This window comes from Martes martes (genome assembly GCF_963455335.1).
Source record: "Martes martes genome assembly, chromosome: 8".
Taxonomy (NCBI): domain Eukaryota; kingdom Metazoa; phylum Chordata; class Mammalia; order Carnivora; family Mustelidae; genus Martes; species Martes martes.
This window is the reverse complement of record NC_137895.1, coordinates 104364545-104390736: the sequence shown is the minus strand read 5'-3', so window position 1 is coordinate 104390736 and position 26192 is coordinate 104364545. Positions and strand designations below refer to the sequence as shown.

Below are 26192 nucleotides of genomic sequence, written 5' to 3'. Positions count from 1 at the left end.
GCGACGCGCATCTCATACCAGCCCTCATTCCGCACATTCCGGGCGTCCTCCTTTCAAACTCCAGGCCAGGGGGCGGGCAGGGCCCGAGCTCCCGGCTCCCGCCGCCCGCGGCCGCGTCCCCCAGGTGAGTGGCGCCCGCCCCGCCGCGCGCGCCGCCCCCCCGCCCCTCGCCGGCCCCTGGGCCGCGTGCGCCGCCGCTCTTTTCTTCCCCAGTCGCCCTTCCCGCCCCGGACCTCTCGGCCCGGCCGGTGCCCCCCCTGCCCTCCCTTCCGCCGCTGGCCCCCGAGCTGCCTTCCTCTAGCCGGTTGACTCACTCCTCCAGGAATAGGGAGCTCCCGTGCTTTCCCGTCAGTCCCATTCTGGGAAAACTCCTCCCTCGGCGCGCTCCGCTCCGCTCCGCTCGGCTCGGCGCGCCAGCCCCCGGCGGCAGCGAAGCGGCTGCGGGCCGGCGCGGGGAGGGCTCCGGCCACCCGCCCTCCCTCCCTCCTCCCTGCCGGGCCGGTGGCCCCCCGGGCCGCCGCGGGGCTCGGCGCGCTGCCCTCTGTCGTCCCGCCGTGCCGTCGCCGCCCCCGGCAGCTCAGCGGAGCCGCGGCGACGAGTTGGCGCGCGCGGGGGACCCCGCGGAGCGGGTTTAGCGCCTCCGCCCCACCTTCCCGCACCCTGGGACCGGTAAGGCTGCGGCGCGGGCGCTCGAGGACCGGGCGGGAGGGCGGGCGTCGGGCGGGGCGTGGGGAGCTCGCCCGGCACGTGGAGGCGGCGCGGACCTCGGGCTGGGGCCGGCCCGGGGGTGGTGGATGAGAGGGCCTTCGTGCGAAGGGGGTCCCGGAAGCCGAAGGCCCCCAGCACCCCTGCCTCGTTTCTGCCGGGCCCTTTTCTGACTTGGGAGAGCGAGTCCTGAAGGTAGTGGGTGGACTGGTGTGAATGCCGAGGCTTTGCGCAAGTGAAGGAGAGCCCTCCGGAGGGTCCCCTGCTCCCCGGGGCTGGAGAAGCCTGTTGTACTCCACGGTGGGGACCAGCCCGAGGGAGGAGAGCTCCCTGACCCGGAGCGCGCCTTCCCAGGGACACAGGCTCCGTGCACATGTGTGGGAAGGGGATTCCGGTCACACACAGTGGCTGTCTGATGCGTTCATGTGACCGCCCGACTGTCCCCTCTCCCGAGCTTTGGGTGTATGTGACGGTGCCAGTAGGCGTATTTGTTTGTGTTGAACGTGAGTGTGTTTCCACTCGAGAATAGTGCTGTCTGAAAGTCTGAGTGTCTCTAAGTTCTTGTGCAATGCCACGTCTGTGTATGTACGTGTATTTCTCGGAGGATGTTGGTTCTGGGCAGGACTGTTTTTCCTGCCTGCATGATCATGGGCAAGAGACCGTGCCTCTGTTGTATGTGTGCAGGGATAATTGCACTGTGGTTGCTGGAGTGTGTGGTCCCCAGGCTCCATTCGTCCTGGACTGGACAGATCTGGAAGGAAGCTGTCCACACCTGCCTCCTCCAGGCAGCTGTCTTTCTGAGGGCCAGTGGGTTCTGTTCTTGCCTGAAACAGTCCGGAGAGCAAGGTGGGAGAAGACTAAAGGAAACTGAGATCTTTGTCTAGCAGTGATGGGATGGGTTGTTGATAGTGAGAAGTGGAGATGTTTCCGGAACTGTCTTGAATCTTGAGAGGTGTGTGGCCAGTGCTTTTCAAGTTGGCCCTGAGGACAAAGAGAATGGGTGTATACCAGCCTGAACTTATTTTCTGCTGGTCCACTGTCCTTGGAGCTAGCTACCCAGCAGTCAAATGGGAGAATCCTAATTCTTTACAACTGGATGGATTACACTTTGCTGTGGGAAGGGACGGGAGTAACTGCGCGCACGCTTTAGTGCCGGGCAGAGGAGGGAAGGGCTGCCTCTAATTTGCTAGTGGACCTCGGGAAGACACTTCTGGGTGTCTTTGGTTTCCCCATCTCTTCCTTTCTGTTTTGCTTTTTTGTTGTTGTTGCTCTTTCTCCATTTGGGGTTTTTTATCATTTGAAATTATTTTAGAGGCAGAAACTGGGCAGGGAGGGAGCCAGGGCTGTCCCGGAGATTGGCAGAAGTGACATAGTATGTGATGGTGTTGGTAGGGGGGCACTGGCAGGTCGGGTACAGAGTTCTTTCTTCATTCCCACAACAAGGTGATGGGTAATGTCGAGGACTTCTTGGAAGGAAGAAACACGACACTCTCAGAGGGGTGGTGGCTGGTAGCTGTTCCTTCATGCTCCCCCCAACCAGCGGGGGAGGGGGGTGTGCAGATGATTCAGTGAGAGCCACCTCACCTGCTTAGACCAGGTGTGCAGCTAGAGCTTTGAAGGCATCGGTTCTCAGGGCAGCATTGATGGGATAGAAAAGATACAGCTGGACATACTGGGGTGCAAATCCCGACAGTCAGTTGACAATTGTTAAGGCCCTCAGGCTAGTTTCCTGATGAGTAATACGGGAGGGGGGTAATTAATATCCATCTCAAACATTTGTTGTGAAAATTGGGTGTTTGCCAAGTACCCAGCACACTGTATGGCCCATTCCAGACTCAGTAGCCAGTATTTCCTAAGCATATTTCAGCATGGAACCTCTTTTTTTCCTAAGCACTTCTCTGAACACCCTTTGACAAACCCTGCCCTGTTCATTTGTGTTTACTTAGCAAACAGTAATTGAGCCTTTGCCATAGGCCAGACCCTGTATGATGTTCTTCATCCTTAGGAACCAGGGTGGCCCAGGTGAAGGTGGAGGCAGGGCTTTGTCCTGGGGAGCACAGGGTCTGCAACTCCTTTGCTCTAACTCCAGTTTTGCCTTGACCCCCCAGGGTGAACCTGCTGAATGTTATTGGACACTCTGATGTTAGCATCTAACTCCCTCATTTTAAAAGACAGGGAAACTCCTGGGTGGCTCAGGCAGTTAAGTGTCTGCCTTGGGCTCAGGTCATGATCCCGGGGTCCTGGGATGGAGTCCTGCTTCTCCCTCTGCCTGCTGCTCCCCTTGCTTGTGTGTGTGCGTGCTCTCTCTCTCTCTCTCTCACTCTGACAAATAAATAAACATCTTTGAAGACAGGGAAACTAGCGGGTCAGTAACTTGCTTAAGATAGCACAACCAGTGAGTGACAGAGCTGGGACTAGAGTCCATTCTGTTCTCACTTCACATTCTGTCTTCTCCTCTGTGGATCCCAATGCTCAGACCCCCCAGCCCCCTTCATCTGATAGGTGTGGCAGCTGGAGCGGTCTGGCTTGGTGACGTCTCCTGTCTTGTGGCTCAGATGGGAGGCAGAAATACTCCCTTTTGTCTCAGCAGAAAGCACAGAACTATAGAATCTGAGAATGCCGACTTGAGAAGGGGTCCTCTGGGGATACTTAAATGCACCCTCCGTGTTTGCCTCACTGGTTTGTACATTACTTGGCCTGGTGGAGAAGGGTTTCCCTATCTTTTTAGATCTCCCGGGATGCAAATGTCGCAACCTCCCTTGACTTCCATTCTGGAGTCTTGCGCTGGTGACCGGCACAGAGCGGTACCTGTTGCCTAATCAGCGGCTCCTCTCCTCCTTCTCAGTGCAAGTGGAGGACATGGGTCACCAGCTTTGCTTCATGGCCTTTCCTGTAGTCGAGGTCAGTCTGGGGGCAGTGGGAAATTCAGGGCTTGTGAGGGTGGCTTTACCTTGCTTGTCTGGCTTTGCCCCCCATGACCCTTTGTTGGCAGGGGTTGGGAAGACAGCTCCCTTTTAAAGCTCTGAAATTGGAGCTGAACAGCTGCTCTCTGGTGCCCCCCTCCTACCCCCCCGGGGGTTTAGCCAGCTCAGGGGCCCAGGTGGAGGTGGGGGCAGGGCTTTGTCACTGGGCAGTGCGGTCTCCAACTCTGTGTTCTAATTCCAGCTTTGCCTTGACCTCTTCTGAAATGACATTTCTCCCCTTGCTTTTGGTTTTTCCATTTAGATATTAGGGGGATTCTAATCACCTCCTGGGTGATAGGGTCCTGGAGCCTTCAGCTGATAGCAACTGGATCTTTGGGAACATTTCCAGTCCCTAAGATGGGTGCCCACATCCTCCTGCCTTTAACACAGGCAGGCCCCTGGAAAGGCAAGAGGACTGGCCAGCTCCATCACTGTGCTGAGGGTGGGCGGGCCCCCATGGGTGGGGACCTGGCTTCCTTTGACCCAAACTTCACGGGAACAATAGACTTCAGAGGAGTCACCAGGGGCAGGAAATGGGAGCTGTACTAAGGCAGGGTGACCCTCCTGTGAGATGAGATTGCATATCCGGCCGAAAGGAAAGGCAGGGTGTTGGGGGCAGTGCAAAGGGCACTGGGGAGGGCTGATGACACATAGGGTGGGCCTCTCCTTCCCAGGGGGCCCTTTACTTAGAGTGAAACGGGAGCTGTTTGGAGCCCATTTTGGCAGAGCGGTCTGCTTTGTGCCTTACGAGCAAAGGTACTGTGGTGTCTGCCAGAACCATGAATTCCCCTTCCCTTCAAGCCCTTGAGAGGTCTTCGTGAATTGTCCTGGCTGGGATAAAAGGCTAGTTTTGTTTCTTCCTGGCTGATCTCCATCTTGGCTTTGAGCCTTGAGTAATAGTTGACGAGGGAGGCAATTTGTTCAGTAGGCAGAGCTCTGGGTAGGGAGGCAACAGGCCTGGGTCAGCTGGACAAGAACGTAAAGGGATTTTTTTTTCTTTTTTTTAGCTACAGTCAGAGCAATAAGATAACCAGGATAGGCAGGGGGAGATTCCTGCTTGAAGCACGTGGTGGATTCTAGGAGGCAGAGCACACTTCTGTTGCCTTTCTGTGAAGGAAGAGCAAGCAGACTTGGTGAGAGGGCTCAGGAGGAGGAGTGGGCTTTGGGAGAAGGGAGACACTGCACCGACTTGCCTTTTGTGAGTTCCGGTGGCTGGGTTCTTACACATCAGGTTTGGGGGTCCTGCTAGCCTCTGCAGGCGTAAGCAGAGACTCCCTCTAGGATCTGGGAGGGGCCCTGTGAAATCGGAGGGGGAGGTGGCAGGGGCACAATGATAACTGCTGTTACCCTTTTTCCTTCATGTGGGCAAGAACTGGAAATGGCAGGCTGGTAAGCTTCTTATTGACGAAGGGACTCCAAAATGGCATTGAGAGAACTGCTCGCCGACACGGTCACCCCACCAAGTCTTGGAAACGTCATCTAGTTGAGGTTGGCAGAATGCTTAGTAAGGACGTGGAGTCTCATGATTTTTCTTGGGTCCAAGAGAAATGAATAGGATTGGGCTGCTGCAGCAGTGACATGCATTTGTAGCTGGTGGAAGGGCCACCCTGGCTGCTCATACTGAGCTCACGTCGCCGTTGTGGGGGGGCGAGGGGGGAGGTGGAGGTCTCCAGGGATAGGCCATGAGGCTCTCATTTTGGCTTTGTCCTCTGTCAGTTCTGTGGGTGTCTAGGACAGCAAGCAAGGAGGACAGAACCAGGATTCAAAGTCATCTTAATTGTCTACATGCTGAGATTAAGCAGCAACAGGAGATGAAAAACCATTTTTTTCTGTTAAGATTAATACATGCTCATTGTAGAAAACTTTTGTAAATTAAAGAAGGAAAAAAGGTACATAATACCACAACTCAGGGATGAGCATGGTTAATATTTTGGCATATATCCCTCCAAATTTGTGTTCATGCAAATAAATTGATAGGAACATAATTGGAATTATACTCTATCCTGTTTTTTCTTCCTGAATACTATATAGGTAAGTAATATCCCATATCATAAAAAATAATTTAAAGGCAAAATTAAAAGGATCTGGATAATATTACCTTATATGAATACGCCTTAATTTCTTTAACTGCACACTACCAAACTTTTTTTTAAGAATTGAATTGCTTTTTAATTTTTATTTTTTAAAGATTTTTTATTCGTTTATTTGACCGAGAGAGAAAGTATAAGCAGGGGGAGTGGCAGAGGGAGAGGGAGAAGCAGGCTCCCCACTGAGCAGAGAGCCCGATGCGGGGCTCAATCCCAGGACCCTGAGATCATGACCTGAGCCGAAGGTGAACGTTTAACCGACTGAGCCACCCAGGCGCCCCCCCACCAGCTTTTTAAAAAGATTTTATTTATTTATATGGCAGCGCACAAACAGGTAGCAGCAGGCAGGGAGAGAAGTGGGCTCCTCGCTGAAAAAGGAGCCTGATGCAGGACTCGATCCCAGGACCCTGAGATCATGATCTGAGCCAAAGGGGGACGCTTAACCGACTGAACCATCCAGGCATCCCATATCAAATGTTTTTGTAAGTTGTGTTCAATTTTTAGCCATTAAAAAAATACTTGACATTGAGTAATGTTAAATCTGTATAGTTCTCTCAAGATGAACTCAAAAAGATTTAAATATAAAATCCTGCATTTAAGTATGTACAGAATAAGAACTTACTATCAATTCTTGGGGGAGAAAAACTTGGGACTTTGGCTGATGAAGGAAGGGGAAGGGAAACGAGCATTTATTAAGCGCCTATCAGGTGCCAGTTCTAGACATTTCTGCCTGTATCGCCGTGTTTAATTTTCATGGCAGCCCCATGAGATAGGGTTTGCTGGTTTGATTTTGTTTTGTTTTTTAACCTCTACAGAAGAGGAGGAAAATTACACAGGGATTAATTCTGGGGTTGGAGTTTGAACCCAGGTCAAACTGACTCTTCCCACTGCCCTGTTAAACCCGGACCCTGTGTGGGCCAGTGGGGTGGTGGGGTCTGCGTTAAGAACCCTAGTCCAGGAAGCTCCGGGGTGCTCTGGCCACATTGGGAGCCACGTCCGGTTTTGGGGGTGAGTACATCCTGACCTGTTAAGTACTGAGCTTGTGGATACTATCAGTGTCTTAGTAGAGGGGGGATGGGGGGATAGAACCTGTCCTGCCCTCAGGGTGCTGCCATGTCTCAGGGCCAGAGGGAAAGCCCTCTTTGCAGCAAGGCTGGTCGGGTCTGTATGACCTGAAGTCCGTTTCACTCCGTGGCACTGCATGGCCCACGTGGGAATTCATGATGCAGGACGATATACATAGAGCTTGCTGGAGCTGCTTTGGAGGAGAGGTTTCCCTAGTAAGTGGGAAATGGTGCCTCTAGGGCTTCTGCTGTCTCCCTGTGGCCCTGGGCAGTAGGTGGGGCTTGCCCTAGGCTATAAGGGAGGGATTTTCCCATCTTGTGCTTCTGGGATTCCTGCTGGGAGGAGGTAAAGATAAACTCTCTTGAGCTGAAGGCAAGGCTGAGAGACTGGGGTGGGTAGTGGGGTGGGTAGTGGCCATGTCTGAGGAGTTGGAAGAGACGGCATGGGGAGCTGTGGGAGCTCCTGCCTGGCTCCCATCACGCACCAGCTGAATGAGCAAGTGTGAGGCTGGGGCAGGGGAAGGTGGGTAGTGGCCACAAGCACACACTCCAGAGCCATACTGCCTAATAGAAATATAGTGTAGGGGCTCCTGGATGGCTTGGAAGGTTGAGCGTCTGCTTTGGCTCTGGTCATGATCTCCAGGTCTTGGGATCGAGCCCCGAGTCGGACTGCTGGTTTAGTGGGGTGTCTGCTTCTCCCTCTCCCACTGCCTCTCCCCCTGCTCATGCTTTATCTGTCTCAAATGAATAAATAAAATCTTCAAAAAAAGGAAAAAAGGGGTGCTTGGGTGGCTCAGTGGGTTAAGCCTCTGCCTTCGGCTCATGTCATGATCCCAGAGTCCTAGGATCGAGCCCTGCATTGGGCTCTCAGCTCAGCGGGGAGTCTGCTCCCCGGCCCCGCGCCCCCCCCCCCCCGTGCCTGCCTGTCTGCCTACTTGTGATTTCTCTCTCTCTCTCAAATAAATAAATAAAATCTTTAAAAAAAAAAAAAAGGAAAAAAGAAATATAATGTGAGCCAGATAAGTAAGTTTAAGTTCTCTAGGAGCCACTTTTAAAAAGTAAAAGGAGGGACGCCTGGGTGCTTCAGTCATTTAAGTGACTGCCTTTGGCAGGTCATGATCTCGAGGTCTTGGGATTGAGCCCCTGCTCAGCAGAGAGCCTGCTTCTCCCTCTCCCTCTGCTGCTCCCCATGTTTGTGCTCACTCATACTCTCTCTGATAAGTAAATAAATAAAATCTTTTAAAAAATGCTCCCCACTATTAAAAATAAATGGGTTCCACACTTTAAAAAAAAGTTAAAAAATGTAAAAAGAAGGGATGCCTGGGTGGCTCAGTCTGTTAAGCGTCTGCCCTCAGCTCAGGTCATGATCCCAGGGTCCTGGGATGGAGTCCTGCTTCTCCCTCTGCCTGCCGCTCCCCCTGCTAGTGCTCTCTTTCTCTCTGTCAACTAAATAAAGAAAATCTTAAAAAAAAAATTGGTAAAATGAATTTTGATAACATATCAAACAACTGTCTTAAATATTATTGTTTAAATGTGCTATTGATAGTAAAAAAAATTAATGAGATAGTTTGTATTTTTTTCGTACAAAGTGTTGGGAATCAAGTGTGCGATTTACACTTAACAACATATCTCAGTTTGGACCTGCTGCTTTTCAAGGGCTCAGTGGCCACATGTGGGTGGTGGCTAGTGTTTGGGCAGTACAGATTTATAGCCAGCCTGCCGGGGTTTGAATCCCTTTTCTGCCAGTTATCAAGCTATGTGGCTTTGGGCAAGTTCTCTAACCGCACTGTGTCTTACTCTCCCCCCTGCAAGTATCATTATAGAACCAACTTCATATGGTTCGTGTGAAGATTAAATTAGTTAATTTTTTTTTAAAGATTTTATTTATTTATTTGACAGACAGATCACAAGCAGGCAGAGAGGCAGGCAGAGAGAGAGGAGGAAGCAGGTTTCCTGCTGAGCAGAGAGCCCGATGCGGGGCTCGATCCCAGGACGCTGGGATCATGACCTGAGCCAAAGGCAGCGGCTTTAACCCACTGAGCCACCCAGGCGCCCCTAAATTAGTTAATATTTGTAATAAGCTTAGTTTTTTATCTGGCACATACTAAACACTATCTATGTAAGTGTCCATCAAGTAAATGACCCATAAATGGCCCTTAAACTCTTGACAGGCTAAGTTTGTAAGAGGAAGAGGCCAGGGATATGCTGGGAATAACCCAGTCCTGGAGTGTCCCTGTGTGTAGGCCGTGCCTCTAGCCTGTAGTTCTATGTAATGAAATTGCCTTCAGATCAGATGGACCTAATCTACTGTTGCTGAAAAGAAGGCCCACTTTCTGGAAGTGAGAAGAAATATCAGCATCCCTATGATAAGACAGGTTCCAATCCAGCAACAGGTGTGTCCTGCTTGGGGCTTGGAACTGTGCTGGGTGGCACGGAAGAGTCAAAAGCATCCTCTGAAATGCTCCATCGTAAATTGCATGACGTCATATTGGAATGGGGGGTGAGGTCACTTCCAGAACTTGGAGGTTTAAGCAATAGTCGTGTTGCTTATGCAAGAGAGGAAGCAGAGCTCTATCAGTGGCTTCCGATACCCTCCTCAGAGCTCTGCCAGCCCTGGCACTGCCAGCTTGCCTATCTTGGCATCGCCCCCCTCCGCCTGCACCTGCCCTCAGCCACTCCACAGGGGTCACAGAGCACCCACTGTGTGCCTGGCACTGTGCCAGGTGGCAGCAGTAGAAACGTGGAACAGAAGACCTGGTCCCTGTCCTCCAGGGGCTTCCTGTCCAGCAGGGGAGACAGACTGAGTAGCAGACACTGAAGACCTGCGAGAGTAAAGAAGGGCCGGTTAGATGCCTGAACTAGTGCTGAGGGGATGTCTGGAAAAAGTGATTCATTTGATGGGGCTGGGAGGGATCAGGGAAGGCTTCTCAGAGGAGGAGGCACTTGAGCTGGCATTGAAGGATGGGTAGGGTTTCGACAGCTCTGTGTGCGCTCACAAGAGTGAGTGTGTGTGAGCGGGAGCAAGAGGTGGCAGGGGGAGAAACAGAGAGGGACACAGGTGAGAAGATAAGAAAAATGGTGATTTCAGAGTCATGGTCATAAAATTAGGGGAAGGGAGATAACTAAGCTTTAGGAGTGAAGTAGATTTGAGCCAGGTCCTCTGGGCAAAATGAGGAGGACTTCTTAAAAAAACTTATCTTTAAATTTACATAGAGCAAAATTTACTCTTTCTGGTGTACAGTTCTGTGGGTTTTGACAAATGCAAAGTGTTGGGGTATCCCCCAGCAGGGTCAAGATACAGAATGGCTCCCTCTCCCCCAAAGAGTCCCTCATGCTGACACCACTTTGTTGTCTGTCCGTCTCTCCCCACCCCATGTCCGTCCCCTGACAACACAGATCTGCCCACTCCTGTCATTGTGCCTTTTCAAGAATATCAGTTGGGGGTGCCTGGGTGGCTCAGTGGGTTAAGCCTCTGCCTTCGGCTCGGGTCATGATCTCAGGGTCTTGGGATTGAGTCTCACATCGGGCTCTCTGCTCTGCAGGGAGCCTGCTTCCTCCTCTCTCTCTCTCTCTCTCTCTCTCTGCCTGCTTCTCTGCCTACTTGTGATCTCTATCAAATAAATAAATAAAATCTTAAAAAAAAAGAATATCAGTTGAACTCATACAGTGTGTAGCTGTGGTGTCTCCTTGTTTCACTCAGTGCAGTGCCTTGGTTCATCCAAGGCATCAATATCTTGTTCCTTTTTTTATTAACGTGTAATGTATTATTTGCTTCAGGGGTACAGGTCTGTGAATCGTCAGGGTTACACAGTTCACAGCGTTCACCATAGCGTAGCACATACCCTCTCCAATGTCCATCACCCAGCCACCCCATCCCTCCCCGCCACTCCCCAGCAGCCCTCAGTTTGCTTCCTGAGATTAAGAGTAGCTTGTTCCTTTTTATTGATGCATAGTATTCCATCATGCAGAGATCCTGCTGTGTGCTTACCCCGTCACTGGTGGAAGGCCTTTAGGCTGTTTCCAGCCTTTGTTGATTTTGAATAAAGCTGCTGTGAACACTGGTGTATGGGTTTCTGTGTGAATACAGGCTTTCATTTCTCTTGGATAAAGAGCAAGGAGTGGGATCGTGGGGTCACGTGGTGGTATATGTATGGTGGGTTAAGACGTCCGTGCCTAGCTTTCTACGCAAGCATACTGCTCTGCATTTCTACCAGCCACGCAGGAGAGCTCTGGGGCTCTGTATCTTCGGCAGCACTTGGTATCGCCCGCTTTCTTCTTGCTTCTGTCTTTGACATTCTAGTAGGGATGTAGTGGCATCTCATTGTGGTTTTCGTTGAACATTTTTATGTGTGTTTATTTGCCATTTTTACAACTTCTTTGCTGGAACGCCTATCCAAATCTTTCACCTGTTTTTTCTTTTGATGGTTATATTTTGAGAGTTCTTTAGTATTCTGGATACAAGTCCCTTGTTGGACGTGCGATTTACACATTTTTGGAGAAAATTCACTTAAGGAGGAAATCTCCACAAGAAAACAGTGGGTGTAAGGGACTCAGAGCAAGGAAAGAGTTTGGTGTCCTGAGCCTTGGCCTTTCTTCCAGGGGTGGGGAACACCTGGGGAATGACTTATGTGAAAGTAGAGAAGAGGAGGAGGAGGGAACAGGGTCTTCTATGAAGTTCTTTTCCTGGCTGAGCACCTGCCCTCGAGTATGCTTCCGAATAGGAGGTACAGGTGGTTTCTTGCTTTGCTAAGTATCTGGTTTTCTGCTCACGGCCCCCGGCTCAAGCTGGGCTAGCCCCATCCAGAACAACAGATGCTTGTGCCCAGTCTGGTTCCGACCATTCACAAGACCTTGTTACCAAACTGGATGACCGTGTGTTCTGGAATGGGAGGTGGGGTGATTATTGGGCCCTCAGGGTAAGCCACTGGGTAGGCGTGTGGCTGGTGCAAGAGAGAATCCATGTGGTGAGATTTCTGGGTCAGGGTGGGTCCTCTGTGTTGGTGACCTCAGCCTAGGGTCTGAGGGCTCTGGGCCATTAGAATCTCCAGAGCATTTGCAATCTGCTTCTCTGTCCCTGTCCAGGCAGGGGGGGGCGCCAAGGCAGAGGAACCTTCTATGAAAGGTGACCCAGGGTAGAATAGGTGCTGCATCCTGCCTCTTGTCCAAGTCTAGGCCAGCCTGTTCCCTGCGCCGGTGTCCTGGCAGCTGTCCACATGCTGGAGCCTCCATTCTTGCCAGGGGCAGGCCTTTCCCAGAGATGACTGAGGCCTGCGGGTGGAGAGAGGCCTGCAGGAGCCATGTAGGTTCCCTGCAGCTCCCTGGTGCTCTGGACCTGAGGGCTGTTCCCCAGAGCTGAGAGTTCCTGCCTGGCTCCTGCCTGAACACAGTGTACCCCCAGAGGCCCCCTCTCCCCGGTGCCTCATGCTGCATGGGGGCCCAGTGTGAGCACACCCTTGGGTCCTGGCAGTGTGGTCAGGGGTCTGTGAGAGCTGCTGATTGGGCTGGGGAAGGCAAGTCTTTGTTGAGAGTACACTGGGCTCCCGGGAGTAATCGGTTCAGGCAGTATCCGGGGGGCATCAGTGTTGGACGGGACTCGGTGGCAAGGTGCGTTAGGCAAAGACGCCCAAGTTCTGGGATCTACTTAGAGATCTGAATTTTCACAGGACAGGCCCACTTAAAGTGAAGTCAAGTAGTTTGGTTCAGTACTTTTGCCTCTCTAGAACTTCCGTGACCTTTGCTTTGTTTTAGAATCCAGAAGAAAGGTCCCAGGGAGAAAAAAGTCAAGTCTCACTCTCCCCATCTTAAAAACAAACAAAAAGTAATAGCCTCATCCATCTCATGCCATTATTATTATTACTATTATTACTTTTAAAGCAGTGTCAGGTTTACAGAAGAATTGAACAGGAAATACGGAGTGTCTTCCCTTCTCCCCGCTTGCTTACTCCTCTTGTTGACATCTTGCATTGGTGCAGCATCATTGCCACGCTGGTGAGCCAGTACAGATCCGTGGTTTGTAACTAGAGTCCCCGGTTTACATTTGAGTTCACTCTTCAGGTGTGCGTTCTATAGGTTTTGACAAATGTGCATGTCATGTATGCACTCTTACAGTATTGTACTGAACAGTTTCACTGCCCTCAAAGTCCCGCGCTCCATGTACCCCTCCGTGACCTTCTCCTGTGTCTGTGGTGCTGCCTTTTCCAGAACGTCCCGTGATTGTGGTCATACAGTGTGCATGCATCCTTTCAGGTTGGCTTGCACTTAGCGAGATCCCTGTAAGATTTCTCCGTGTCTTTTAGACACTTGATAGCTCATTTCTTTATATCTCTGAACAATACTCCACTTTCCTACCTTTTCTTTGTGTGAGTGGGGGCGCTGAGGTCCCGACAGGAGAAGTGAGTCTGTGGCAAGGCTGAGCCTGGAGCCAGGTTTGCCTTCCTTCGAGAACCTGTTTGCAGGGGCTTCTGTGCAGGCACTGTGCCCAAAGCCCCTTCACCACTTCCTGGGCCCCTTGAGTGGCTCCGGGGCCAGCCCTGGGGTGGGGTGGCGAGCGGAGGCGGTGGACACCCACCTGCTGTGACCCACTTCCTGGATATATTAGGGCCCGGCCCACTGACACCCACATCCTTGGCTGCTTGGAAGGGGTGGCTGGGGCAGAGTCCCAGGTCCAGCTCCTGGGAAGCTGGGTCCCTGTCCTCATTTACCCTGCTGCCCTCCCGGGGTTGGGGCTCCTGGGGAATGGGTGGAGGGCTTGGGGCTGTATCCTTCTGTGTCCTCTTCAACTCTGAGTTACCTACTGCCCCTCCCTGCTGAGGCTCCTCCCACCGCCCACTCCCTCTCCACCCTTACCTCCTCCTGTGCCCCTCCTTCCTCCTGCCCCTTTCCTCTCCACTGCTCCCCAGAGGGAATCATCCCTTCCTCCCTTAGCCCCCTCCATCATTCTGCCAAAAACCACGAATGTTTGAGGAGCCCTCCCAAGAGCCAGCTGTTGTGCCTGCACGTGGGAGACAGGATTGAACCGAGTTCTCACAACAGTCCCATGAGGAGATAGCATTACTACCTCTGGAATGTATTTGCGGGCACGGGCCCGGAGAGGTCAATAGCTTGCCCAGGGACACTGGCCAGTTGGAGACCCAGCCGGGATCTGAGCCGGGCCTCTGACTCCTGAGCCCAGGTGGGCACCTCTGCCCCACAGCACCCCTCTCCTGGCCTGGCAGGTTGGCTCTCTGAGTTGGGTTCCTCACGACATGCTGGTGGGGTGGTGGGGTCCTCCTTTGCCTTTTCTCTCACCCCTCCCCACCCCTGTCCTGTCAGGAACAAGGTGTAGTAAGTGTCTTCACCCTGCAGGGTCAGCGAGGTGGTGGGTGGTGTGGACCCATGCGCTGTGGTCCGCGTTCCTGACCTGTCTTGCCTCTGCCCTTCATCTCTGCAGGCCAGTCTTCTTCTCCTGGTTTGAGAGATCAGAAGCTTGGGGGAGGTTAGACACATTCCTGACCAGCCACATAGCTGCGAAGAGGTAGAGCGCCCTTCAGGTCACATGACCGAAGCTGCTTCCCAGTGGACGGGGCCCATGGTGTGCTTTCCCCGGAGCCTTGTGTGTAGGCAGAGGAAGAGGCCCCGCTAGGGCGGCTGCTCTGGGTGGGATTGGGACAGCTAGGCTTTGTGTGGTTTTATTATTTTTTATAATAAAAGTAAGATGTGTTCTGTATACTTATTGTATGCATGTATTTCTTCAGGCCTCCAGGAAGCCCTGGCCGGCCGTCTGAAGTCCCTCTGGGGCCAGTTTTGTTCAGCTGAGTCCAAGGCTCAGCTCAGCCCACGGCGGTCCATTTCTCCACTGGGGTTTTCTCCTTTGCTCCCTCTCTTTCCTCTCATCCCTGAGGACTTGCTGCCCGTGACCCAAATGCTGCTTTCTTGGCTTTTCATTTCTAGCTATAAATAGGTCATTTTCCTGTGTCTCCTGTTTTGGGCCCAGGTCCCTCAGTCCCCTTCACTGCCCACATCTTTTCCCCCCTCTATGTCTTGGTGTGCTTAAAAAAAAAAAAAAGCACGAAGTAATTGGACGCATAAAATATCTGTCATTTTGTGACTGGCTTATTTCACATAATAGAATGTTTTCTAGGTTCATCCGTGTTGCAGCGTGTGTCAGAACTTCATCCTTTTTTTTTGAGGCTGAGTAATAGTCCACTGTATGTATTTGCCACATTTTGTGTGCCCGTTCACCGGTTCATGGCCAGTGGGGCTGGTTCTGCCTCCGTTTTGACATTTCTGTCTCCGTTAGCTGTTGTGTTCCCAGTGCCTTGAGCTCAGGGTCTGTGAACATCCTGCCCCTCCCCCAAGGTATTCATCGACAGTTGTCGAATGTGTTACCCTCCCAGGGTGCTTAATTCTTCGGACTCATGCTGTTCTGTCCTGTCGCTGAGCATCCTGGGTGAGCGGGCGCTAGACCGTGCGCCTCGGGGACGGGGGGGGGGGGGGGTTGAGGTCCCCGGGAGCCTCTAGCGCAGTTTTCAGCTGATTCATTCACAACCTTTGTTTTAGTGTTTCTGTTCAGAGACACCTCATTCCTTCCATAGATGTTACTGACGGATTACCGTTGACCTCACAGTCCACGGCATTGTAAGTCACGCGGGCTGGAGCTCCTCTGTCTCCAGAGGGCACGCTGCGGCCTTCTCGAGCTTTGGGACACGGGCCAGCGCTGCACCCCTGCGCCTGGGGGCCGTTTTCCACCACGCATTCGGGGACAGAGAGCACAGAAGGCACAGACATGCCAACTAGGTGGCATGGAAGAGACTGTGCAGAGGCCCCTTGTTTATAGCGTGAGCACAGGAGCCGGAAGGCAGAGTGCAGCCTTGCTCCACGTCCCGGGAGGGCCTGCTGCGGCCGCTCATGCCCTCTGTGGGACAGCGCGTGCGTGTCTGCGCGTGACCACGGGATCGCCGTGGGTGTGGCTCTCGGGCTTCCGAGTGTCAGTAGGCCCATGTGCACACACAGGATCTGTGACTGTTCCGTGAACTAGGATAGACTGTCTTTGCTTATTCTTGGGGAACGCTGGACACCCACCTCCACGAGGCTGAAGGGTGCTGAGAGCAGGACTGTGTCATTAGTGACCTTGTACCCGATGCCTGGCATATAGCAGGTGCTCAGTAGACGGCTGTGAGTGAATGAATGGAAGACTTTGAGGGCTAAAGCCGTAATGGGTTGAGGCAGGAAAATAGGCAGGAGGGGTCTTCGTGGCTGGGGAACCTGCTTATCCACATATGTGGGTTGCCTGCTGCGCTCCTTCCTGGGAAGCAGCTCTCTCTTCCAGAGACGTCCAGACGACGGCCGTGGCAGCTGCAGTTGTGGAGCAAAAAAGTACAGGGCTGAGGCTGTGTTCTGGTGCCCGTTTGAACTAGCTGTGGGGCCTTTTGGCAAGTTGTTTTACCTCTCAGGACTGTAAGCTGGAGGGCAACTTTCTCCTCTGGGGTTTTCCTCATTCACACAAACCTCGGGATGCCCACGTCTCCCAGCTGGGACCTTCGCCAGAGGCTGTGGGGGCAATGGCGTCCATGTGCCTCAAGCTCCCCTTCGCTGGTCAGTCCTGGGGCTGGAACCCAACCCTGTTACCCTTCCCATTTGACTGAAATCCTGCATGCTATAGAATCAGACCACTTCCCCCTGCTGTGGTCTGATTGTCCACAGAACAATGTGGACATTGTGCTGTGTTTCTGTGGTCCACAGAACTGTTGGCAAGGAGGTCCAGGCAGCACTGTGGTGGGCGAGGGTGGCTTGCTGAGGGGAGGTACTGAACCTCGCCCCTTCAGGTCTTGGAGCTTGGGCGCGGCGCTGCACCTGGGGCACCCCCAGTGTCATCATCTGCAATGAGTGTGGGGAGGGTGGGGGAGATCTCATCAGGGGCTCAGCCCAGCGCCAGGTGCCAAGTGGGTATGTGAAGTGGTACCTCCTAGTCTTTACGTCTTAATATGAGAACAGTTCTCTCTTTGGTGGGCACGGTGTCTGTGCCTCAGTGTCTTGATACTTCCTTGACAGCTAGGCCTCCCTCCCGTGAGTGCTGGACTCCCTGAACTTGTCCAGCAGGTCATCTGCCCGGTACACAGGGGCCGTGTGCTGGGGGAGGTGGGCCTTCCCCCCACCCCATGACCCAGCCCTTGCCTGGAGGAGGGGTTCTCTCTTCCTCTTTCTGTGTCCCGGCCTTCTCTGTTACAACAAAGCAGCAAGTCTTCCAGGCACCTTGGGGGATGTGAATTGGACCTGATCCTCAGACATCCCTGGCTATTGATGGCAAGAAGACATCAACTTAGGATGGAGGACAGAGAGCTCTGCGGCGGCCCAGTGAGCAGTTCGGGCAGTACATGGTAGAGACCTAATGCCTCTGTGGCCTGGGCCAGGGAGCCCTTCTGGGCACAGGTAGACCCCAGCTTTAGCTGCGTGCCTTGTACCTGATCCAGCGACCCACTTACACTGTGCACTTAGCCTCCTGTCCCCCATCTAAAGTCTAAGCCCCCTGAGGGCCTGAACCCCTTTCCCCAGAGTATAGTCCAAGAATAGCTACTCAGATTTTTTTTTTTAAAGTATAGTTTTTCTTTTTTTAAATTTCAGCTTTACTGGGGTCAATGAAATGAAATGGAAATCATAAGATATCTTCAGTATGCATTGTGGTGATTTGGTACCCATACACATGGTGAAAGGATCCCCCCAGATAGTTAATGAACACATCTGCCTTTTCACGTCTTTCTTTTTCTTTTTTTCTTTTTTTAAAAGATTTTATTTATTTGACAGACAGAGATCACAGGTAGGCAGAGAGGCAGGCAGAGAGAGAGGAAGGGAAGCGGGCTCCCTGCTGAGCAGAGAGCCCGATGTGGGGCTCGATCCCAGGACCCTGGGATCATGACCTGAGCTGAAGGCAGAGGCTTTAATCCACTGAGCCACCCAGGTGCCCCCACGTCTTTCTTTTTGTGAGAACATTTAAGTTCTACTCTTGGTAGCTTTCAGTTACACGGTACAGCGTTACCAGCTCTAGTCACCGTGTCATACGGCACATCCTCAGGCCTTGCTCAGCTTGTGATTGAATGACCTCCTCCCGGTTCTCCCACCCCCAGCAGATGTTTGTTAATGGACTGATGTCAGGAAGGAGGTCCACCCTAAGCAGGAAAACAGTGTGCATAAGCTCAGGCTTCAGGGGCTGCTGACGAGTCCAAGGGGGCTGGAGGGGAGAGTGGGAATGAGTCTGGGATCCACTGTTCCTGATTTCCCCTCCTGCTCTTACTAAGAAACGAGGTCAGGGCAGTGAAGGCTTCGAGATACCCCAGTCCCCCAAATTGGGGAGTTTGCACAGAGATCTGTCCTTGTACTTGTGCTTCAGCGTGCACAGCACCTTTCGGCACTTACATGATTGGGCCCGGTCTCCAGAGTCTACTCCAGTGGGAAGGCCAAGGTAATGATGGGAGAGGCCGTTTTCATCTCCATTTGATAATGTGTTGATACTGGAGAGCCACGTTCCATCCAATGGAGATGGTCTGTGGCCGCAACTCTACTGGATTGGGCAAAGCACCTAGGGTGCGGAGCTGTAACTCCACCTGCCTTGGTAACCAAGCCTTGCAGATAAGTCTGCCAGCCGGAAGGACTCATGTTCCAGGATTGAGGCAGAAGGGGACCCGCTCCCACCCTGAATTACTTTAGTTACTCCCCATGCCTCCTCTGTCTTTATCCCTTTGAGACTCCTGTAGTGGAAGATTAGAATGGATCCCCTGGAAGGAAATCCTGTTTTCTCTTTCCTCCCAGCTTCCCAGTTAAGGAGCTGTTGGGATGAAGGTGGTTGTTCTTTCCGAGGGCCCCAGGGGGGAAGCATCAGATGCTGAGACATCACAGGTCATGAGGAGCCTGATATAGTTGGAACCTTTACTTGGATCCCAGAGCTCTTGGAATGTGAGCTGGGAGAGGAGGGACAGAGAGAACCGTTGCTACCTATAATTGGGCAGGAGAGTCAGGCCCCTTTTGAACCATCTCTCCCTAACACCGGATGACACCAGCCGAGTCTGAGAAACCTTCTGAGTTTCAGTCCATCATTTCTGATTTGGGGTCGGGAGCACAGGGAAGAGGTTATAACATGGGTTTACCCTCAACAAGTTAAAAGATTTTGTGGGGGGGCGCCTGGATGGCTCAGTGGGTTAAGCCTCTGCCTTCAGCACAGGTCATGATCCCAGGGTCCTGGGATCGAGGCCCACATCGGGCTCTCTGCTCAGCGGGGAGCCTGCTTCCCTCCTCTCTCTGCCTGCCTCTCTGCCTACTTGTGATCTCTGTCAAATAAATAAATAAAATCTTAAAAAAAAAAAGGTTTTGTGGTAAAAGGAAATGAGTGGTAGATTCCTGATGGAGGAAAGGGAATCAGCGGGATAACTGATCATATGTAAAGTAGGATAACATCTACCTAAATTCCCGACATCGAGCCAGGAGAGTTGGGGCAGGTGCTGATGTGTGAGAAATAATCGTGTGCTCAGGCAGCTCCGGGGAGGGAAGCAGGTGAACACAGACCAGCCGCTTTGCTGTGCAGACTTACATCTTGGGGATTCTGCGGCTGGTGGGGGAAGGGTCAAGCTTGGTGATCACTGGTGGCCCTGGAAGGGTCCTGAAGGGGTGGGCTTTGGGAGCAGGACATGGAAGTCTTGACGATGCAACTCTGGACTAGGCAGGGGATGGGACTAGAGGGGATGAGGTCTGGGTCTGCTGCTTCCTCAGGGCAAGTCATTTGCCCTCCCTCAGCCTTGGTTTCTCTGTTTTATAACCTGGGGATCATGGTTCCCTTCCTGTCCTGAAAGTGTTTTTGAGGAGTTTATCGTTCTTCTTATTAAAAAGATGTTAATAAAAGCCTGTAAGTTCTAATTTTTCTGAAAATTCCTGAGTAACTAGCATCTGGGACCCCAGGGTGGAGCTGAGTGTTGTTTGAGCCTGGAGTTTGCTTTGGGTGGGCCATCTGGTGGGCTTTGGGTGGGGCTGGGGACAGAACCAGAGGCCTCCAAGCCAGGCCCCGGAAGCCAAGCCGAGGATTATTTTTATTCCTCTGTTCATGGCACGTGGCCCAGGCTTAACTATGCCATCTGTCTTCCCCTCCCGCTCTCGTCCTGGCAGGCCCACGGGGGTCATTGTGGAGGGTTTGGGGAAGTAGGAGGAGTGGGCATCCTTCTCTGGGCTGGTGCTGGCTTACCCTCCATTCTGCTAGCTGCAGGCCTAGGCTGTGTGGGAGGTGTGCTTAGGGGAGGCAGCTGCCAGGCCTGGGGCCGTGGGTGGTGAGGCGGGGAGAGGCCAGCCAGTGAGAGCTTTGGCCTGGGGGCAGCAGGGCCACACAGGGCTAGGAGCAACTCCATTTCAATAGCAAATCCTGTGGCCTGGGGTCTTGGGTCACCCCCTGCCCTGCTTCCCTGGAATGGACCCAGTCTTGGAAACATGAAGTACAGTCCTCAGAGACCTCATGGGTCTGACATGAATCTGTGGTTCTCCCCGGGTCTGGTGGTCCGCTGGGTTGCCCTGGGCCTGACTTCTACAGGGACGGAAGGTGCTTACTTCAGCAGCTGGTCTAGCTCAGCTCGGGTGAAGGAAGGGCCCAGACACTCTAGTACCCAGAAGGTTCATGTGGTATCAGGGACGTTAGGCCTCCCTCCTTTCCTTCCCTCCTTTCTGGCCTCCTTGCCACCCTCTGCCTGGCTGGGGGGTATTCATCTGTGTTCAGTGCCAGGTCTCCGAAGAGAGTCTGGGCTAAAGCCAGGACATACAAGACCTTAAGTATTAATATTTTTAATTAACATTAGTCAGTACTAGGCACTAAGGCTTAAGATATATGTGCCTGTTAGGTCCATTTAGGACTTTAGACCTTTCCCGTGAGGCATTATTTGTAGGTAATGATGGTGACAATACAGATCCTACTGAGCACTGACTGTGTCAGGCCCCGTGCTAGTTAACATCTGATCTTGTTGACCAGCATATGGGACATCTCGCCATGGCAGATCAGTTCTATAGCCTTCTTTGAACAAAGCCCCAGGTGAAAGTCTGCGTGGTATGTGTAAAAGCTACTTAGGAGAGCTCCCAGAGGAAGTGGAGGGTCTGGACAGGGAGTGTGAGCAACAGACACCATAGGACAGAAAGGACCTTAGATCCCAAACTAGGAAATGGACCAATTTGGCTATGGTCACGGCTGCTTGTAACGCTGGAACCAGAATCAGTCTCTTAACTCCCAGACATCACACTTTCATTTTACAAACCTCCAAAAACTCAAGCTCTCTCTCTGGTGTGCCAAAGTCCAGACATTTACTGATATTTTCTTTGGTTTCCTGACACTAAACATGGAACAGTCCATTCTCCCCACAGAGAAATCATTATTTCACAAAGGACACTTAGCAGATATCTCCTTATTTGTTCCCCAGCTTTGTGTAGTGCACTGAGGACTTTGTAGAGAAAGTCATGAAAGCTGAGGTACCGTGAAGGAGGCCAGTCATTCCTTGGAGGGGGGTGTCAGATATGGAAAGCATGGGGAGCTGCTGGAGGTCAGAGGAGGGGGTCTAATCCAGACTGGAGATCTGGGTCGTCTTCCCAGAGGAAGTGATGTTGTGGCTGGACCTTGGTACAACCAAGGGAGTATAAGAGGACGGTGCAGATGCCTGGCGGTGTGGCAGGAGAGCAGGAATCAGCCTTACAGAATCCTGTCATGGGGCATGTCATTTTATCTAAGGCCCAGGGAAAGCCATTGATTAAGTGGAGGAATCCCATGATCACATTTGTATTCTAGAAAACTCACTGTGGCTGCAGTGAGAGATCACGCAGTCTGCATGGGGTTGGCACAGTCATGGGGGAAGCACTAGCAAAGGCTTGGGTTAGGGCTCTGAGATGGAAAAGACGGGGTTTCAGGAAGACCTTCTGGAGAGAGGATGTGGTTATTAATTATGGGAGATAAGAGGGAGAAGTCAAAATACATGCTTAGGTTTCTGGCCTCTGGGCGGTTGGTGGTGTCATTTCAGGACTCAGTGTCCCGCTGAAAATTTGATTTTAGACATGTTGAATTTGAGGAGCTTTTGAGAAGTCTGATTGGAGCTGCCTGGTAAGCAGTCACCATATGTAGCTAAACTCAGGAAGGACAGACATACAGATTTGGTAGTCAAAAATACACAGTGGGGGTGTAAGCCATGGGTGGGGAACCCCAGGGGTTATATATGGAGGTTTAAAAGGGGAGGTCAGGACAGAGCCCTGAAGAAAGCACTTAGGGAATGGTCTTGTGAAAGAGAAGGAAGGAGAAGTAAAGAGTGGATTAAGACAACTTGAGAGTGGTCTTCGTTCTTCATAATTTGGAAGTCAGCTTGTTAAGTTCCGCGGAAGACCTTGTGGCATTTTTAATAATAATTTCATTGAATTTGTGATTTTTTGGATAGAGATTCAACATCTTTGTGATATTTTCCCATCCATGAACACAATTTCCTCTCCTTCTATTTAGATGTTTTATGTCTTTCAAAACAGTTACCGTTTTCTTTGTAAAGGCCTCATTTATTGTTAATCAGTAGGTAAATAATGACTTTGTTTCTAAATGCAATATTTTAAAAATTGTATTGTCTAGTACTTTATTTCTGGTATGAGAGAATGTAATTGTAATTTCTCAGATCCTTTCAGTCTTGTATCATAATGCCTTATAATGACAGTTTACTTCTTTTCATCAAATCTTCTCATCTCTTTTTCTTATCCTACTGTGTTGGCTAGGACTGTGTTGGCTAGGTTCTTGGTAGAACCAGACTTTACAGTGTGAATATAAATGTTGAAAGTGGCATTCTTTATCTTATTTCTGACTTTAAAGGTAATGCTTCCAGTGTTTAATCAATCAGTAAGAGTTGCACAGGTAAAAGTTCTGGTCACCATTTCCAGTGTGGGTATGAGTGGGGATGGGGTGGGGGGACGACAGCCGCACACTAACCAGTGAGTCTCCAGCACCAGCCCAGTGTCCTATAATTCAGTCCACTTCTGACACTGTCTACCTGGAGGTAGTCATATCCCATAGGTTAGTTCCACAAGACTGCCCACCAACCCCAGACACCAGTGGCAAGATTGGAGGTTCTAGTGACCCCTGCTTGGGTTTAATTGATTTGCTAGAGCGGCTCATAGAATTCAGAGAAACACTTAACTTGCTAGATTATTGGTAGATTATGAAATGATTATTTTATCTCAGCAACAGCCAGATAGAAGAAGGCATAGGGCAAGGTTGGGGGACGGGTGTGGAACTTCCAAGCCCCCTACAAGTATGTACCATTCTCCCCGCATCTCCATGTGTTCTCCGGCTCACCAGCTCTCTGAGCCCTCTCCTTTTGGGTGTTTATGGGCTTCATTACATAGGCACAATTGATTAAATCACTGGCCACTGGCAATTAGTTTAACCTGTAGTCCCTCTCCCTTCCCTGGATTTTTTGGGAGGGGAGCTGGTGGTGTGGGGCTAAAGGTTCAACCCTCTGATTACACGGTTGGTTCTCCTGGCCACCAGCCCTCATCCTTAGCTGCATTCCAAAAGTCACCACATTCATATAATAAGACACCTTTATCGCTCTTACCACTTAGGAAATTCCAAGGGTTTTAGGAACTCTGTGCTAGAAACCAGGGCAAAGACCAAATACAAATTTATTGTAAATCATAACATCACAGTGGGTTTTGGGAAGATATCTTCTGTCACATTAAGAAAGTTTGTTTCTAGAGTTTGCTAAGCGTTTTTATTGTGACTGGGTCTTGAGTTTTAGCAAATGCCTCTTCCCATGTTATGGGTTAGAAACATGGTTTTCCTTCCATGTGCACGTGTGCACAAGTGGGTGTTGCATGACCAGACTTGGTCATGGTCATTGTTAATTGTTTTTATAGAGTTAATTTTTATTTAAAGATTTTATCTATTTATTTGACAGAGAGAGAGCAGGAGCACACAAGCAGGGGGAGCGGCAGAGCGAGAGGGAGAAGCAGGCTCCGCACAGAGCAGGGAGCCCAACGCCCGGGGCTTGATCTCAGGACCCTAGGATCATGACCCAGGCCGAAGGCAGACGCTTAACCAACTGAGCCATCCAGGCGCCCAAGAGTTAATATTGTTTAGATTGACTTTTATTTTTACCACTACTTTGTTCACCCCTCTTCCATGTGTATAATGTCTTCTTTTTCTAGAAGTTCCTTTTAAAAAACCCCTCCTTTCCTGTTTTTTTCTTTTTTAGTGAGGGTGTGTTAGTAGTAAATTTTCTCCATCTTTGTCTGAAAATGCCTTTATTTAATGTTTACTCTTGAGTGATATTTTGGCTCAGCTTTTAATTGTAGGTTAACAGTTATATTTCTCTCAACAGTTTGGAGACATAACCTTGGGTCCTCTAATGTTACTGTTGAGAAGTCCACTATCCATATATACGTTAATGTCATAGTTCTTCCTTTTTGGTAATTTGTCTTTTTTTACTCTTGATGCTTTTTTTTTTTTTTAATTAATTTATTTGTTAGAGCAAGCGAGCACAGGCAGACAGAATGGTAGGCAGAGGGAGAAGCAGGCTCCCTGCCGAGCAAGGAGCCCAATGTGGGACTCGATCCCAGGATGCTGGGATCATGACCTGAGCCGAAGGCAGCCGCTTAACCAACTGAGCCACTCAGGCGTCCCATTACTCTTGATGCTTTTAAGATCTGTTCTTTGTTTTTGGTATTCTGCAGTGTCCTTACAGTGTGTGTTGATTTTACTTGAATTTTTCTTCATTAGGATTCAGTATAGCTCCTTAATTGGAGATTCATCTATTTCATTATTTCGGGAAAGTTTCCTTGCCATTATCTTTTCATATGTTCTTCATTTTGTGTATTCTGTCTTTCAGGAATGCTAACTGAAGTTATGTTGAACTGCCTTATTTTATTGTCCTTGCTCTTTATCATTAAAAAAAAATATTTCTGAGTAATATCTTCATATCCATCCTCCAGGTTGTTAATTCTTCCTTTAGCTCTATCTAATGAGCTATTTATCTCAGTAAAACCATTGAGTTCTAACTCCAGGAACTAAAATGTTCATTTCTAAATGTCCTATTTGGTTCTTTTTCCAGTCTGCTTTGTGTTTTTTGATAGTGTCTAATTCTTTCTCATGTTTCCAATTCTTTGTTTAAGTCAGTAATTATTTTAAATACCATTCTATAATAATTTTTATCTGATAGTTCAGTTATCTCTAGTTCTTGGGGCTCTAGTCCTGTTGAATATTGATCAGAGTAGACTGTTTCCTCTTTCTTAAATATTGCAACTTTGGATTTTGAGATCTTTTTTTAGCAAGGCTTTCTCTTTGGGAATTCTCTGTAATGTGGGTGATGACTGTCAGAGATTTTTCAGCCATGGACCACTATTTTTTTTTTTTTAAGATTTTATTTATTTATTTGACAGAGATCACAAGTAGGCAGAGAGGCAGACAGAGGGAGAGGAGGAAGCAGGCTTCCTGCTGAGCAGAGAGCCCTATGTAGGGCTTGATCCCAGGACCCTGGGATCACGACCTGAGCCAAAGGCAGAGGCTTTAACCTACTGAGCCACCCAGGCACCCTTGGACCACTATTTATTGTTATGAATTGGCTGGGAATTCCTGCATAAGGTAAAATTCAAATCTCAAATCCACTTAAGATCAAGGCAGTCCTTCAATTACAAATATTTAGGAAAGACAGTTTTCTTTTTCTCTCTCTCCCTCCCTTTCTTTCTTTCGCTCTCTCTTTCTTTCTTTCTAAGAATTTTATTTATTTGACAGAGCACCAGCAGGCAGAATAGCAGGTAGAGGGAGGGGGAAGCCAGCTCCCCCCTGAGCAAGGAGCCAGATGTAGGGTATGATCCCAGGATTCTGGGATCATGAGCTGAGCCATAGGCAGTTGCTTAACCAGCTGAGCCACCCAGGCGTCCCCTTCTTTTTCTTTTCATTTTCTTTTCTTTGCTTCTTTTTCCTTTCCTTTTCTTTCTCTTCCCCTCCCCTCTTCCCCTCTCTACTCTTTTTTACCTAGGACTTAGGCCAAGACAGATAATCTTCCTGGTCATATTTTGTCAGTATTCTTCCTTTTCTATGAGGATTGAGGTATGATTCCAAGTTCCAGCTCCCCATATCTGTCAGGGCTAAGCTGTCATCTGTGTAGCTATTAAAACCTGCAGCCAGGGCACCTGGGTGGCTCAGTGGGTTAAGCCGCTGCCTTCGGCTCAGGTCATGATCTCAGGGTCCTGGGATCGAGTCCCTCATCGGGCTCTCTGCTCAGCAGGGAGCCTGCTTCCTCCTCTCTCTCTCTGCCTGCCTCTCTGCCTACTTTTGATCTCTGTCAAATAAAAAACAAAACAAAACAAAACAAAACAAACCTGCAGCCTCCCAGGGCTATTGTAGTAATGGCTCA

General features: G+C 50.5%; 1 protein-coding gene across 7 annotated transcripts in view; it reads left to right on the top strand.

Annotated features, from left to right (window-relative positions):
- Positions 1–26192, top strand: part of TEAD4 (TEA domain transcription factor 4) — a 63294-nt gene continuing 37102 nt past the window's right edge. For 2 of the 7 annotated variants that reach the window (XR_013967313.1, XM_080812071.1), the window contains exon 1: positions 426–669. The gene's annotated coding sequence lies outside the window, so the exon portion shown is untranslated. Of the gene's footprint in view, positions 125–353; positions 670–26192 lie in introns of those variants that run through there. The other 5 variants (XM_080812070.1, XM_080812073.1, XM_080812069.1 and 2 more) reach the window with 5 other exon arrangements.